This window comes from Aquarana catesbeiana, linkage group LG05, assembly GCF_042186555.1.
Source record: "Aquarana catesbeiana isolate 2022-GZ linkage group LG05, ASM4218655v1, whole genome shotgun sequence".
Lineage (NCBI taxonomy): Eukaryota > Metazoa > Chordata > Amphibia > Anura > Ranidae > Aquarana > Aquarana catesbeiana.
The window spans coordinates 376031710-376046989 of record NC_133328.1 but is presented as its reverse complement, the minus strand read 5'-3'; positions in this window follow the sequence as shown (position 1 = coordinate 376046989).

Sequence of the window (15280 nt, the reverse complement as noted above, 5' to 3'; positions counted from 1 at the left end):
CTGATACAGCCTATAACCTTGTGCATTGCTATAAAGTTACAGTCTTATTTTCAGAGTCATCACTGGGGGGGGTTGATACTGAAGAAATGCTTTCTACTTCCTGAAGTAGACTGATTTTATCATTTTCTAGATAGCACCTCTCATTCTAACAAGAGTCACTTGGTTGGAGCTCTGTGTCTGTTTTTTAATGATATACTGTTGTGCACGCTGACTGATAGGTAAAGTTTAAGGGCTTAGCACCGTTTGCATGGAAACCAATCTTAGCTGCTGGATAACCCTTTTGTGTCCAGTGGTGATCGATGGCTAGATGCTCATGACTAATTTAGCAGTATTGGCATGAACCGATTAACATAAAATAACATTAATTTGCACACCTAAATATGTTTTATACTCTACATATTTTCGCAACATAATGTATATATTTTTATTTAGTACAGGCAAACCCCGCTTTACGGACACTCACTTTCCGTACACTCGCGAGTACGGACATACACACGAGTGTATGTAAAGTGTCTCGCAAGTAGGGACAGTGACGTTGGGGGTGCAGCCCGCTACAGGGTGTCACCTGGCCCGCATGTCCTAACAAGCAGGACGCACTGCCAGGCACCGCTCAGCTCTGCTCAGGGCAGGCACCAGCACCCCTCGAGTGACCCCTATTCCCTTCTTTGCACAGAGCTCTCCGGTGCATACTTCTGCTGGACAAACTTCCAGCACATTGGTGCAGCCTATAAGAGCCGGCTTCATGGAACAACGGAGGACATCACATGCTTGTCTCCCAGCCCTGCCCCTTCACGGAGATCTCCCTCAGAGAGCCCATGGAGTGGAGATGCGGCCTCCCATGCTGATTATCCACTCTGTGCTGCTGCTGAAGGGAGCTAAAGCAACAATAAACAAGTGCAGGGAAGGCAGCCGGATGCAGCACTCTATGCTTTTTCATGAACTACAACAGTCAGGTGGACACAAGTGTCATAGCCAGACCATGCTGGCTGGAATCTACATCAACCTGACCTTGCACCAATGGTCACGGTGAGTAAGAAGTGAAAAAAGGTATTGCTTCACTTTAAGTACATTTTCGTTTTACATACATGCTCTGGTCCTATTGCGTACCTAAAAGTGGGGTATGCCTGTACATGGTTTTAATTTAAAAAATAAGTGTTCTGTTTTTATTATAGGCTAAAAATGCACAAAGTAAAGAAAATAATCTCAGTTGTTTTTTACTTTTACTTATTTTTTTTATTACTTTATTATTTTATTGGAACTGTATATGATAGTTGAACTAAAAAATACATGACACTGCAGATGAACACTGCAGCCTTTAGAAGGCAGTGTTTAGTGTTTATCCGCAGACTAATGGCTTGGCTTTCATTTTTGTCAGTGGAGCCTTCAGCATGCATGCAATCCAGCGGTGCCCAACCTTTTGAGGAGCGAGGGCCACTTTATCGACTTGGTAACTGGTCGCGGGCCACAATGAGCGTAAAGAGGGGATGGCAGGTCTGTGTCCACTCTGCATATGTAGAGCAGACACGGATGCAACCCCCTCTACCCTAAGGGCCCTCCGATCCACCCAGACAGAAGGGGACTGATCCCCTTCTGTTTTTTTTTAAGGAGATCGGATTGCAGAAAGGCGGGTGTAAATGGACACGAGTACGTTTACATCTGCCGCTCTATAGAGGTGAATGGAGAGTCCCTTTGAGTCCACCTGAAAAACAGACAGGCGGACCCGAGCGGACCGATCATGTGAAAGTGGCCTAAGGCTGCTTTCACACTGATGCACAGCGGTTTACCTGCACCTCAACTGACCTCAATCTTCACTTCTTCCTCAGGATTCCTGCAGCTGGCTGGTACTGCTAGCTGGTACTGCCAGTGGGTACTGCTGACAGGTGCTGGTACTGCTGGCTGGTACTGCTGGCTAGTACTGGTGGCTGGTACTGGTACTGCTGGCAGGTACTGCTGGCTGGTACTGTTACTGGTGGTTTATACTCTTGACTGGTACTGATGACTGGTATGGAATGGTGGGTACTGGTACTGCTGACGGGTACTTCTGGCTGGTTATGGTACTGATGACTGGTACTACTGGCTGGTACTGGTACTGCTAGTGGGTACTGCTAACTGGTACTGCTGGCTAGTACTGCTGGTGGGTACTGGTACTGCTGGCTGGTACTGATGACTGGTACTGCTGGCGGGTACTGGTACTCCTGGCTGGTACTGATACTGGTGGCTGGTACTGGTACTGCTGGCGGGTACTGCCGGCTGGTACTGCTGGTTTATACTGCTGGCTGGTACTGATGACTGGTATGGATGGTGGGTACTGGTACTGCTGGCGGGTACTTCTGGCGGGTACTGGTACTGATGACTGGTATTACTGGTGGGTACTGGTACTGCTGGTTGGTACTGGTACTGTTGGTACTGGTACTGCTGGCTGGTACTGGTACTGATGCTGGTGGCTGGTACTGATACTGGTGGCTGCTGTCCCAGATCGCGGGTTCCTGTGTCCCGACCCGCCATCCCCGAGCATAATTGTGACAGAAGCATACAGCTGCGGTAGAGAGCAGAGCCGGTGCTTCCTGTCACAGGCGGAGTACATTTGGTTTCACTCCGCCTGTGAAGGAGCCAGCGCTATACAGGAAGCATCGGCTCTGCTTCCTCTAGTGGCGGCTCCGTTCTTCGCACTAATGCTCAGAGATGGCGGGTCGGGAACCCGCCATCTGGGCTTGTCGATCCGCCATCTCAGAGCAAGACATGGCGGGCCACTTCGGAGGGTGCCGCGGGCCACATGTGGCCTGCGGGCCAGAGGTTGGGCACCCACCCCTGATGTAATCACTATGTCAAAGCTGGCATGGTCATATGATTGGGAGCCATGTTTAGGTCAATGATCATCAGTGGGGACTCCAGCTGTTGGCAGCCAGAATCAGGAACCAGCATCTGCGCAAAGTTTCATCTGCTGATTCTCAAAGGGGAGAGCGTACTGTATATTAATAAATCCTCAGTAGGAGGCATGATGCAGGAGGAATGCTTCCATACAGATTGTAAGCAGGAAGGGTTATTGAGGAGTCCAGATCAGAAATGTACCAGTGGTGTGGGTGTATCTGTGCACCAACTTCTAAGATGTTATTTGCATAGGCAAAACTTGTGTAGGGATCTGCTGCCCTCTACTGTATATATTTGTAAATAGCTGTGCTGCTTATCACAGTATTATTTAAGTATAGTGCTTCCTGTCTCTGGGTTGTTGGGTTGGAGACCCCAGATGGAGGAAGTGAAGGGGGAGTATGATTCCACATGTTCTGTCCATGGAAAAACTGCTGCTTAAGCAGGGATAATTAGGCAAGCGCTCCTATGTTTAATAGTGTACTTCTGGGTATACATAATATCTAAAGACTGGTGACAAAAGTATATCTGTCCCCTTGTTGTGATCTCACATGCACTATACTAGATAGCTAAGTCTGTGATACAGTGCGTGTGTGTATTGGTCACCTTCTTGTAAGTTAATAAGTGAACCTACAACCTTGCAATAGTGCTTAAATACAGCTCCTGGTATTTTAGTTGACCTTGTCTCTCGCTTTTTTAGCTAGTTTTAGTTCAGGGCTCAATAACCAGCATAGGCTAGAGCCAGGCTAGGCGTCTGGTGGCCCACATCTAATTTAAGGTCCAGTTGAATGGCAGATTAGAAGTTACTAGGGACTAAGATGCAGAATGGATAGGCTTACTCTGAGTTCCATTATCACATAATGGTTTCTGCTGGTGAGAAGCTACCTTCCAGGCTGGTTGGGTGATGGTTGGAGGATCTCCCTATCATTACTGGTTCTGTCTGCACATCTTCAACACAGGATGTGGTTCAAGACAGACACTGCATGATGGTCATCCACTGGGCCACTGCAAATGAACTTTGCTGCAACATTCATCTGGTGGTATCTTTATTAATAACTATATACCCAGGTAAATGTGCACAATTCCACCAGGACTCTTGTTGGGCCCTTTGCTAATAACACCTGTTTGTACATTGGATGTGCTACTGTATGTACTATTATTAATCTTTTGTTATATAAATCTTGTATTATTTCCATACTGTTGTGTATCTGTATATTTATGGTGAATGTTATATGCTGGTTGCAATAGTTCATCTGCTCCCAATTACTTTGATTAGATTACTAGTTAATTTGTTAATTTCCCACGAAAGAAATCTGCTCTGCTTACAGAGGCCCTGTGTTTATTATCAAACTTATTACCGCTTAGCATAGGTTCTGATTCTCTAATTTTCCTACAGGTTTAGCGCAATATCCTGTTTGGGGAGGGCCATTTATCATAACCCCCTCATAACCACTTAATACCTGGAGGTGCAGGGCTTAATCTCCACTTGGGTAGAAATTGAAGTCTCGTGTAAATACTTATAAACAAGAAAAACCCTTGCTTACACCTATGTGGAAAAATCAATCAACAATGCAATAAAATTACATAAAATGAGTGCTGCTGCTGAAATTTTTGAGTGTACCACTCACTGCTAAAATACCATGACCCAAAATGATCCAGCGTCAGACTTGTGTATCACTGTGTATTTACTAATACATACTGTATTTATTGGCGTATAACACTCACTTTTTCACCATGAAAATCGGTTGCAAATAGCGCGGGCGTGTTATACGCCAATACTTTAATGTTAGCTGCCTCAGAGGGGACAGGGAGGGGGCGAGACGAGCGCCGTCAGATTATATTCAGTGAGAATCTCCTGTTTACTTGGCGGCTTCTGTAATAGGAAGTCCCGTCTCCTGGGCCGCCATTGGATCACTGTTCTGTCTATGATAGGAGATTCTCACTGTATGTAATCAGCTGGCGCTTGTTCCGCCCCCCCTCCCTGTCCCCTCTAGGCTGCAGATGGGCATCGATCAGGCTGCACTGATGGCAAAGCTGAGGCTGCTGCATTGATGGCAATGGTGAGGCTGTTTCATTGATGGCAATGGTGAGGCTGCATTGATGTGGACTGATGAGGCTGCATTGATGGCACTTGTGAGGCTGCAGATGGGCATTGATCAGGCTGCATTGATGGCAATGGTGAGGCTGCAGATGGACACTGACCCTTATTTTGCTTCAAAGTTCCTTATTTATAAGTTTTTTTCCTGAAACTTCCCTCTTAAAATGAATGTGCGTGTTATATGCCTGTGCGTGTTATACGCCGATAAATACGGTAAATACTGTAAATGTTAAAAAATCCTAAATTTATCAAAAACAAAAAAGAGTCCTCATATAATTCCAATGTCAAAGCAATAAATGTGAAAAAGAATTTCCATGTGTTGTGCTCCACCACAAATCATTTGAAAGTGCTTGATCCCTTATGCTGTACACACCATGTGTGACTTATACCACCACCACCACCCCCTGTTTTGACCTATGGGTAATAGGTCTTATGTTCTTGTCCCTTTAAGGGTAATCTATGGATGCAGTTGGATGTCTTAGAAAGTCTCTCCTCCAGATCTGTTCTTGCCGTATATAGCATTTACTCATTCCACCGAAGTAAAGCATACAGACCATCATAGTTCTTTCCATATAAAGTGCCACAGTTATTAAAAATCTCTTAAATAGACTCACATTTAAAAGAGCACTGCTAACTGGTGCACAACAGACAAACAGCATATGTAGTTATTCAGTCTACCATGTTGGATGCTACCATTGGAGGCTGCAGCTTGTGGGTATATAACCAACTGTTGTCCCCTTAAGACCGCAAGCTTCCATATAAAATGTAACAGGTGCCTCCTAAGACTTCCTTCCACCATGCACAAACAGACGTCCGCCGGCTCTGCCCCTTACATGTTACCTCACAGGCTTAACACAAGTACTTGAAGACATCACAAAGTGCCTGCACTTCAGTACTATTGTTATCTCGGAAATAAGATAACCCCCAATAGACAGGACAATCTTATATTTGCATAATAGCACACTGAGGGTTTTAGGTCTTTAAAGGCCCGTACACACAATCAGAAAATTGTACGAAAAATACCGCTTTCTAAATGATCGTTCGATAATCTGATCATTAGTACACAGCTTTCGAGAGCCAATCACAACAATTCTTAGTTAATAGTTACACAGTAGGTGAGGTTGAAAAAAGACACAAGTCCATCAAGTCCAACCTATGTGTGTGATTATATGTCAGTATTACATTGTATATCCCTGTATGTTGTGGTCGTTCAGGTGCTTATCTAAAAGTTTTTTGAAACTATCGATGCCCCCCGCTGAAACCACCTACTGTGGAAGGGAATTCCACATCCTTGCCGCTCTTACAGTAAAGAACCCTCTACGCAGTTTAAGGTTAAACCTCTTTTCTTCTAATTTTAATGAGTGGCCATGTGTCTTATTAAACTCCCTTCCGCAAAAAAGTTTTATCTCTATTTTGGGGTCACCAGTATGGTATTGTAAATTTAAATAATATCTCCTCTCAAGTGTCTCTTCTCCAGAGAGAATAAGTTCAGTGCTCGCAACCTTTCTTCATAACTAATATCCTCCAGACCCTTTATTAGCTTTGTTGCGCTTCTTTGTACTCGCTCAATTTCCAGTACATCCTTCCTGAGGACTGGTGCCCCAGAACTGGACAGCATACTCCAGGTGAGGCTGGATCAAAGTCTTGTAGAGTGGGAGAATTATCACTTTATGCCTGGAGTTAATCCCCTTTTTAATGTATGCCAATATTCTGTTTGCTTTGTTAGCAGCAGCTTGGCATTGCATGCCATTGCTGAGCCTATCATCTACTAGGACCGCTGGGTCCTTTTCCATCCTAGATTCCCCCAGAGGTTCTCCCCTAGTGAGTAGATTGCATTCATATTTTTGCCACACAAATGCATTATTTTATATTTTTCTACATTAAATCTCATTTGCCATGTATAAATGTATGGGGACTAATGCGCAAAAACCACAATATAAACGAAAATCTGAAACTAACAGTGAGGTACCCAGTAGAGAGCTGCCAACATAGATGGGTCCACTCAGTTCCCCTAGGAAGACAAAAGATAATTATAAAATATGTGGCGCTGCTCTATCAATCAGTACCAAACAGGCAATTAAAATCCTAGCCGTAATCATCTAAGACAAAGAATAAAGTAGACAAAGTTGACTCCCAGATACTGATTCCTACCAAGAAAAAATTATAGTGAACTAGGGACTACTAACTCCACACAGGAGTCCATCAAAGAAAACATCAATGCCAAAATATGAAAATAAATGAGTGAATATCAACCATTAAAGTGCCCAGTGTAAAGTGAAATAAATAATGTATAAGCCACCCCGCCTAAAAGGGAAGTGCCAATATTAAACGAAACTGTAAATTAGAAGTGATAACTTCCCAAAATGGCTGAAAAACCAATAATCCCTGGTGCTGAGCAAAATACCAAATAACTCTTAAGAGTGTATCACATAAAAGAGCAGCTGAAAATCAAATGGTCCCTGGTGCTAATAGAATATAAAAGTGAAACACATAAAAATATGTACAGCAGACTGTCATAATGTGCATAAAATATGATGCGTGCAGAGGTTCTGTATCAATATGAATCCACAATATCAAAATTAAAATACAAACAGTGATAGTAATGCAGTCATGTCAATATAAACGCACTAATGCGCTATAGATAAATAACTAGTAGATATAAGGACAGACAATCCCACAGCAGAGATGCCGTCCCAAAAGTGACAATAGTGCAATTCAGTCCATATATAAAAAATGTGCAACTGTGATGAGTGGTGTCCACAAGGAACGAACTTTGAATAAGGTGCAAAGTGTGCAGTGACTGGTGCTCTTCTTCTATAAAAGTTCTGGTGCACACAGCAAGTGTTTCCCCCAGCCTCTCACCTCCAGCAGCGGCCCCCAGTGGGCCAAGTAGAGCGGATAGATAATCTTGGAGAGGGTTTCCTAGAGCGATGTCAGTAGATCTGTTTCTCTGAATCTCCTCCCGCTGCTCCCAGTAATCCCAGCAGTAGTAGTTAGGAACAAAGGAGAGGTCTCATGGTGTAGTAATTACGAACAAATTTTATTAGCAAACGTAGTAACTTACATGTAAAAACACAGCGATCAATAAATGTAGTGAGATTCCGGGTTCGGCCGTCCCCGAGAAGCTTCGGCACCTGACTCCTCCTACTCTGATGCGTTGCGTCACACCACGTGACTTTATCAAAGGGGTAATCCCTTTGATAAAGTCACGTGGTGTGACGCAACGCGTCAGGGTAGGAGGAGTCAGGTGCCGACGCTTGTTCGTAATTACTTTTCTTGGTAGGTATCAGTATCTGGGAGTCAACTTTGTCTACTTTATTCTTTGTCTTAGATGATTACGGCTAGGATTTTAATTGCCTGTTTGGTACTGATTGATAGAGCAGCGCCACATATTATATAATTATCATTTGCCATGTAGTTGCCCACCCCATTAATTTGTTCAGATCTTCTTGCAAGGTTTCTACATCCTGCGGAGAAATTATTGCCCTGCTTAGCTTAGTGTTGTCCACAAATACAGAGACTGAACTGTTTACCCCATCCTCCAGGTCGTTTATGAACCAATTAAACAGGCTTGGTCCCAGCACAGAACCCTGGGGGACCCCACTTCCCACCCATGACCATTCCGAGTATTCCCCATTTATCACCACCCTCTGAACTTGCCCTTGTAGCCAGTTTTCAATCCATGTACTCACCCTATGGTTCATGCCAACAGACCTTAATTTGTACAGTAAACATTTGTGGGGAACTGTGTCAAATGCTTTTGCAAAATCCAGATACACCACATCTACGGGCCTTCCTTTATCTAGATGGCAGCTCATCTCCTCATAGAAAGTTAATAGATTGATTTGGCAAGAACGATTCTTCATGAATCCATGTTGATTACTACTAATGATACCGTTTTCATTACTAAAATCTTTTATATAGTCCCTTAGCATCCCGTTTCAAGAGCTTGCATGCTATTGATTTTAGGCTAACTGGTCTGTAATTCCCAGGGATGTATTTTGGCCCTTTTTTAAATATTGGTGCTACATTGGCTTTTCTCCAATAAGCTGGTACCATTCCAGTGAGTAGACTGTCAGTAAAAAATAGAGTCCTGCCTACTTAAGCTGTCCAGTCCAGAGGAGCTCTGCCTTTGCCTTGGTCAACATCACAAGAAACATCTCCTGCGTTCTTGTTCAAAGACTGGCTTTGTTGACATCATCCTGCTTGCTGTTCCACTACTTTGATCCCTGACTTCTGGCTTGGCTGACTATCCATTCCGGTTATTGAACTTTGGCTATGTTTTGACTAGGTTTGTTCTTTTTACTTTTATTATTAAACAAGTGTGATTAAACTGTACTTCTGTCTAGGTCTGATTTCATGGTTTCTGACAGTAGGCGAAGGCCATGAATTCAGAAGATGCAGTCAATCCACTTATTGGTAATATTTTTTCCAGATTGGATGAACTGGATCACCGCATGGATCAGTTGAGTCACACGGCTCACCTGGAATCTCCCACTGTGGCCACCCCGATATAACCTATGTTGCAGGCCGACCCTGCTGCTGCTCCAGTCTCTGTGCAGGCATCCGCCTCGAGTGTTACCTCTATAAGAGGTATGTCTGGTTCCTCTCTGCTTCCCCAGTGATTTGTGGGCGATCCTGTCCAATGCAGAGGGTTTCTCAACCAGGTTGAGATATACTTTGAGATGTTGCCCAGGCGTTTCCCACGGACAGAAGCAAAGTAGGTTTCGTTATATCTTTGCTTTCTGAGAGAGCCTTGACCTGGGCAAACCCTCTATGGGAGACACAAAAACCTGTTGTCTTGAGTTACCCTGAGTTTGTGGCTTCGTTTAAAAGGATATTTGGCATTCCCGCACGCTCCGCTTCTGCTCCCAAGTGCCTCATGTCCATCGAACAAAGTACGAGAACTGTTGCCAAATACGCCATTGAATTCCGTACTCTGGCAGCAGAGGTTGCAGGGAACAATGAGCCCATCATGGCTGCTTTTTCTCATGGTCTCTCGGATACCATCAAGGATGAGATAGCAGCCCGAGATATAACCACTGAGCTGGAGATGTTCATCACGTTTGCTATCCTCCAGACTCAGAGAAAGACTCTCTTTTAAGGAACGCTTATGAAAGCCTCCTGTATGTTTGTCCCCGAGCTTTGTGGTTCCACCCGTGCCTCCCTCACCTCCCATGCCTCCTGGTACCGATTCGGGCAGTGAAGGTGAACCCATACACTTGGGTTTCACACGTCTCTCTGTGGATGAGAGTACCTTTAGGAGGAGGGAGAGATTGTGCCTTTATTGTGGCCAGGCAGGTCACTTTTTGAAGTCTTGTCCTACCCGTCCAGGGAATGCTCGAACCTTGGTGTCCTGTCACAGACAGACCTTAGGTGGTGTTTTTTTCATCCCCAGTTGTCCAGAAGGATAAGCCCCTGGTTTTGGTTACCCTTTCTTGGGCTGAGTCGTCCGTCGAGATACAGGCTCAAATCGACTCTGGGGCCGCAGGCCTGTTCATTGATGCTGCCTTTGTATCGAAGCACTGGATTCCGCTGCAGCTGCATGACACTCCACTTGCCATTGAGGCTCTTGACGGGAGACCTCTACAGTCTGCCCATGTGACTCATGAGACGGTTCCATTGTCCATGGCAGTAGGGGCTCTTCACCATTAGATAATCCAATTCCAAGTTTTTTCTTCACCTAAGTTTCCGCTGGTTATTGGTTATCCTTGGTTACAGAGGCACAACCCCTCTTTTGATTGGCTCCGTGCTGAGGTTCTCTTCTGGTCACCACAATGCAGTAAGACATGCTTCCAGAAGGTAGCCAAGGTCCTATGCACCTCTTCACTCTTCTCCCTGCCGGAGGAGTACCGCGATTTTAGCTATGTCTTTAACAAAGGTCCAGCTGGTAGTTAGCCTCCACAACGGCCGTATGATTGGGCAATCAACCTTCAACCTGGTGCCATACCCCCTCGTGGCCGTGTTTACCCTTTGTCGGTCTTGGAGAATAAGGCCATGGAGGAGTATGTTGCAGATGCACTTTCTCGAGGTTTCATCCGCAAATCCTCGTCTCCTGCTGGTGCTGGTTTCTTCTTTGTGAAGAAGAAGAGCGGTGAACTGAGACCTTGTATTGTTTATTGGGGATCTCTATCGTTTCACGATTAAGAATGCCTGTACGATTCCGTTGATTAAAGAGTTATTTGACCGCCGCAGGGGACCGACTGTTTTCACGAAGCTTGATTTGAGAGGGGCATACAATCTTGTGAGGATTTAGGGGGGCGACAAGTGGAAAACTGCGTTTAATACCAGAACAGGCTATTATGAGTACCTTGTAATGCCTTTTGGCCTTTTTAACGCCCCTGCAGTTTTCCGGGAATTTATTAACAATGTCCTTTGAGATTTGTTGCAGGTATGTGTGGTGGTTTATCTCGATGATATCCTCATATTTTCCAAGTCCCTGGAGAGCCACCACACAGATGTCTGTCGTGTGCTTCAGAAACTAAAAGAGAACAATCTCTATTATAAACTGGAGAAGTGCGAATTCCATCATGAACAGGTTAAATTCCTAGGCTATGTCATTTCCACTGCTGTTTTTTCAAAGGACCCAGAGAAACTTTCGGCAGTCCTATAGTGGCCCTGACCCGTGGGTTTACGTCCTCTGCAGCGCTTCCTGGGCTTTGCCAACTATTATCAGAAGTTTATTCGTAACTTCTCGTCTCTGGTAAAGCCTCTGACTGATATGACCAGAAAGGACGGTAACCCACAGAGTTGGTCTCCAGAGTCCATTAAGGCCTTTGAGAGTCTCAAGGCTGCCTTTGTTTCTGCTCCTCTGCTGGCACATCCTGATCCTACGTTATCATTTATCCTTGAGGTTGATGCTTCTGAAACTGGAGTTGGCGCCGTTCTGTATCAACGTCCTACCTCTGAGGGCGCTATGCATCCTTGTGGCTACTTTTCCGAGAAATTGTCACCTGCGGAGTGCAATTGCGAGATTGGTGACAGAGAGCTGTTGGCGATCATTTTAGCCCTGAAAGAATGGAGACATGTCCTCGAAGGTACCACTGTTCTCATTCTTACTGACCATAAGAATCCCACATTCTTGTCTGAGGCTAAACGCCTCTCTCCCAGAAGGGCGCAATGGGCTCTTTTCTTGTCAAGTTTCAATTACATTGTCTCATTCTTACCCGTTACTAAGAATGTAAGGGCTGATGCCTTGTCACGACAATTTTCCTCCTCTTCCAAGTTGGAGTTGGTTCCGGTTCCTGTGATTCCTTCTGATCATATTCTGGCTACGGTTCGCACCAGTCTCACTTCTCCTTTGGGTGACAAAATTCTTGCTGCTCAGGTCCATGCTCCTCCTGAGAAACATTGTGACCGCTGCTTTGTGCCAGAGAGTCTCCGTACTGCCGTGCTCCAGACTTACCATTCTCCCAAGGCAGATGGCCACCCTGGGAAGAATCAACTTGTTTGGGCCATTTCCCAACCATTCTGGTGGCCTAGTCTACTTGCTGATGTAACTGCCTTCGTAACTGTCTGTTCCGTGTGTGTTCAGAGTAAGACTCCACGACACTTTCCAGTGGGCCTCCTACAACCCATACCCGATGGAGAGAGGCCCTGGACCCACTTGTCTATGGATTTCTTTTTTTGTAATTCTTTATTTTCATAGTGTGTTTAACAATCCACATCTAGCTAGCATAGATACATAACAAAAGTCAGACAAACAGTTCAAACATGGTCAACATAGCAGGTTCTCCGGCATTGCACAGTAAGTAAGACACATGAAGAAGAAACCCCGGTATAGAAATAATATCAGTGTGCAAGGCCGGGGAGGCATCCTGACAGTTACTTACACAATCTAGAACTGATAATAACGCATACAAAGTTATGCAATACAGCAACATTTTGTAAATTTTTATAGTTGTTTGGGAAGCAAAGCAACCCAGAGGTCAGGTGGGCCCAAACATGGGGCACGTGGGAAAGTAATGCACATCAGGATGTTCACAGTATCTAATCAAACAGCCCATGAGTGGGTAAGAGTTGTGGGGAGGGGGTGTGTTCCAAGGGGAAAAGGGCAGGGGTAAAGGGTCAGACAACTCTAAGGGTGGGAAAGGGACAAGGACCTTTAAAAGAAAAGGGGTGAGGCGAGGGATGGGAAGGGGAGAGGGGAGGGGAAAGCAAGGTGGAGAGCAAGAGCGAGTAACAGAAAATGGAAGAGGAGTAAAGTAAGGTAGGGTAGGGTAGTGCCCCCTGACTAGGGAGCGGGACAAGCCCATTGGGTCAGCCAGACTGTGCAACCTCTCAGAGATAGGCGTCCGTGTATATAAAATGTTGCCAGGGTCTCCAGGTCTCCTGGAAGGTCTCCTCTCTATTGTGCAAGGTGGCAGTGAGATCCTCCGTGTCTCTTAGTTCGTTCACTTTAGAAAACCACAGGGACTTTCGCCGGCGGGTTCTCCGATCTCCAACAGAGGGAGATACATGCCTTGGCAGCATTCAGTAGCTGAATGGTGAGAGAGGCCTTGTATTTCTTGATGGGTCGTTCTGAAAGGTGAAGCAAACAGGCCGCGGTGTTCCCCTCCAGAGAGACATTAGTCAAGTGTCTGATCGTGCGAGTCACCTCGAGCCAGAAAGGGGAGAGTTTGGGACAGGCCCAAAAGACATGTGGCATCGTCCCCTCTGCAGTGCCACAGCGCCAACAAAGGTTAGAAACCCGCGGGAAGAAATGGTGTAGAGTGGTGGGTACTCTATACCAACGGGTCGTAATTTTGTAGCAGGTCTCTTGGACTCTGGTGGCTATAGAGGATTTCTGAGCAAAGTGGAGAATCTTCTTCCTCTGGGAGTCAGTGAATTGAATGCCAAGTTTCACTTCCCACTTAGAGAGGAATAGGGGAATGAACCCTTCCGCTGGTCGAGTCAGGGAGGAGTAGATAAGCGAGAGACAGTGCCGCACTGGCTCCCCGCAATGACAGATGTGTTCTAGTTCAGTAAGTTGATGGGAGATGCCCGGGTTCCGCAAGCAACTGCGCAAAATGTTGTGTAGCTGCAGGCCGCTCCAGATGTCCAGAGGGGGGTCCATAGAAGACACCCCAGCTTCAGAGGACAGTTGGCCGTTGGGCCCCAGGAAGTCACACAAGCGAAGCCTAGTGCCCATTGCCAGTCGCTTAAGGTGAGGGTTCCGAAGGCCAGGTGTAAATTCTGGATTACTCAGGACCGGCACCATAGGGGAGGGTAGTGGAGATGCCGAAAGGCATCTCTAGTCACCGATAGAGTGCTGCCTAGTGTAGGATGGTTGGCGAGGTCCCTCGGCAGACGTGTGGTGATCCAGGGCCAGCTCTTGGCCGCGTCTCCTGAGTCCTCCATTTCCATGGCCACCCAGTGCTTTGCCTCTGCGTGGCAATGCCAGTCCACTAACCTGGTGAGGTGAGCCGCCCTGTAATAGGCTTTCATGTACGGGTGGCCAACTCCACCCCTACATTTCGCAAGGTGAAGAATTTGAAGTCTAATGCGTGGCTTGCAATGGGACCAGACGAACGCGTGGAACATAGAGTCAATTCGCTTGAAGAATACTAGGGGTAGACGGATAGGGAGCGCCTGCAGCAGGTACAGAACCCTCGCCAATAAGGTCATTTTAAGGGCACTGCAACGGCCAAACCACGTCAACATGAGGGAGTGCCAGTGGAGTAGAGCCGCCTTAAGGCATAGAAGCAATGGGGCAAAATTTGCCAAGTACAAATCGGCGGGGTCAGGGGTGATGTCGAATCCCAGGTATCAGATAAGGTTAGTCGCCCATCTCAGCGGAAAGGCCGATCGTAGACGTTGAACAATGTCCCTACCCATCGTTATATTGAAAATGGAGGATTTGGATAGATTCATTTGAAAGAGGGAGAGAGCGCCATATTCCTGAAGAGATTGAAGCAAGTTTGGGAGGGAAGTAAGCGGTTCCGTTAGGAAGAAGATTAGGTCGTCCGTGAATGCGGCCACCTTGTGGGACCCTGAAAATTTTGGGTAACCAGTGATGCTCGCGTCTGCCCTTATTCTGCACAGGAGGAGTTCCAATGATAGTATAAAGCTCAGAGGGGACAGGGGACAGCACTGCCGTGTACCATTGCGGATGTTGAAGAAGTCAGACCTCGTCTCATTAACTTTGACCGCTGCAGTGGGGTGAGAGTAAAGGGACAGTATCCATCCCAGTATAGATGACCGAAGGCCAATGTGCTCTAAAGTGGCCCGTATAAAGGACCAATCCACGCGATGGAAGGCCTTCTTCACATCGGTGGACAGCAGGAGAAGGGCCGTTTAGAAGTCCTGGCTGCGTGGATCAAATTTACCACTCGGATG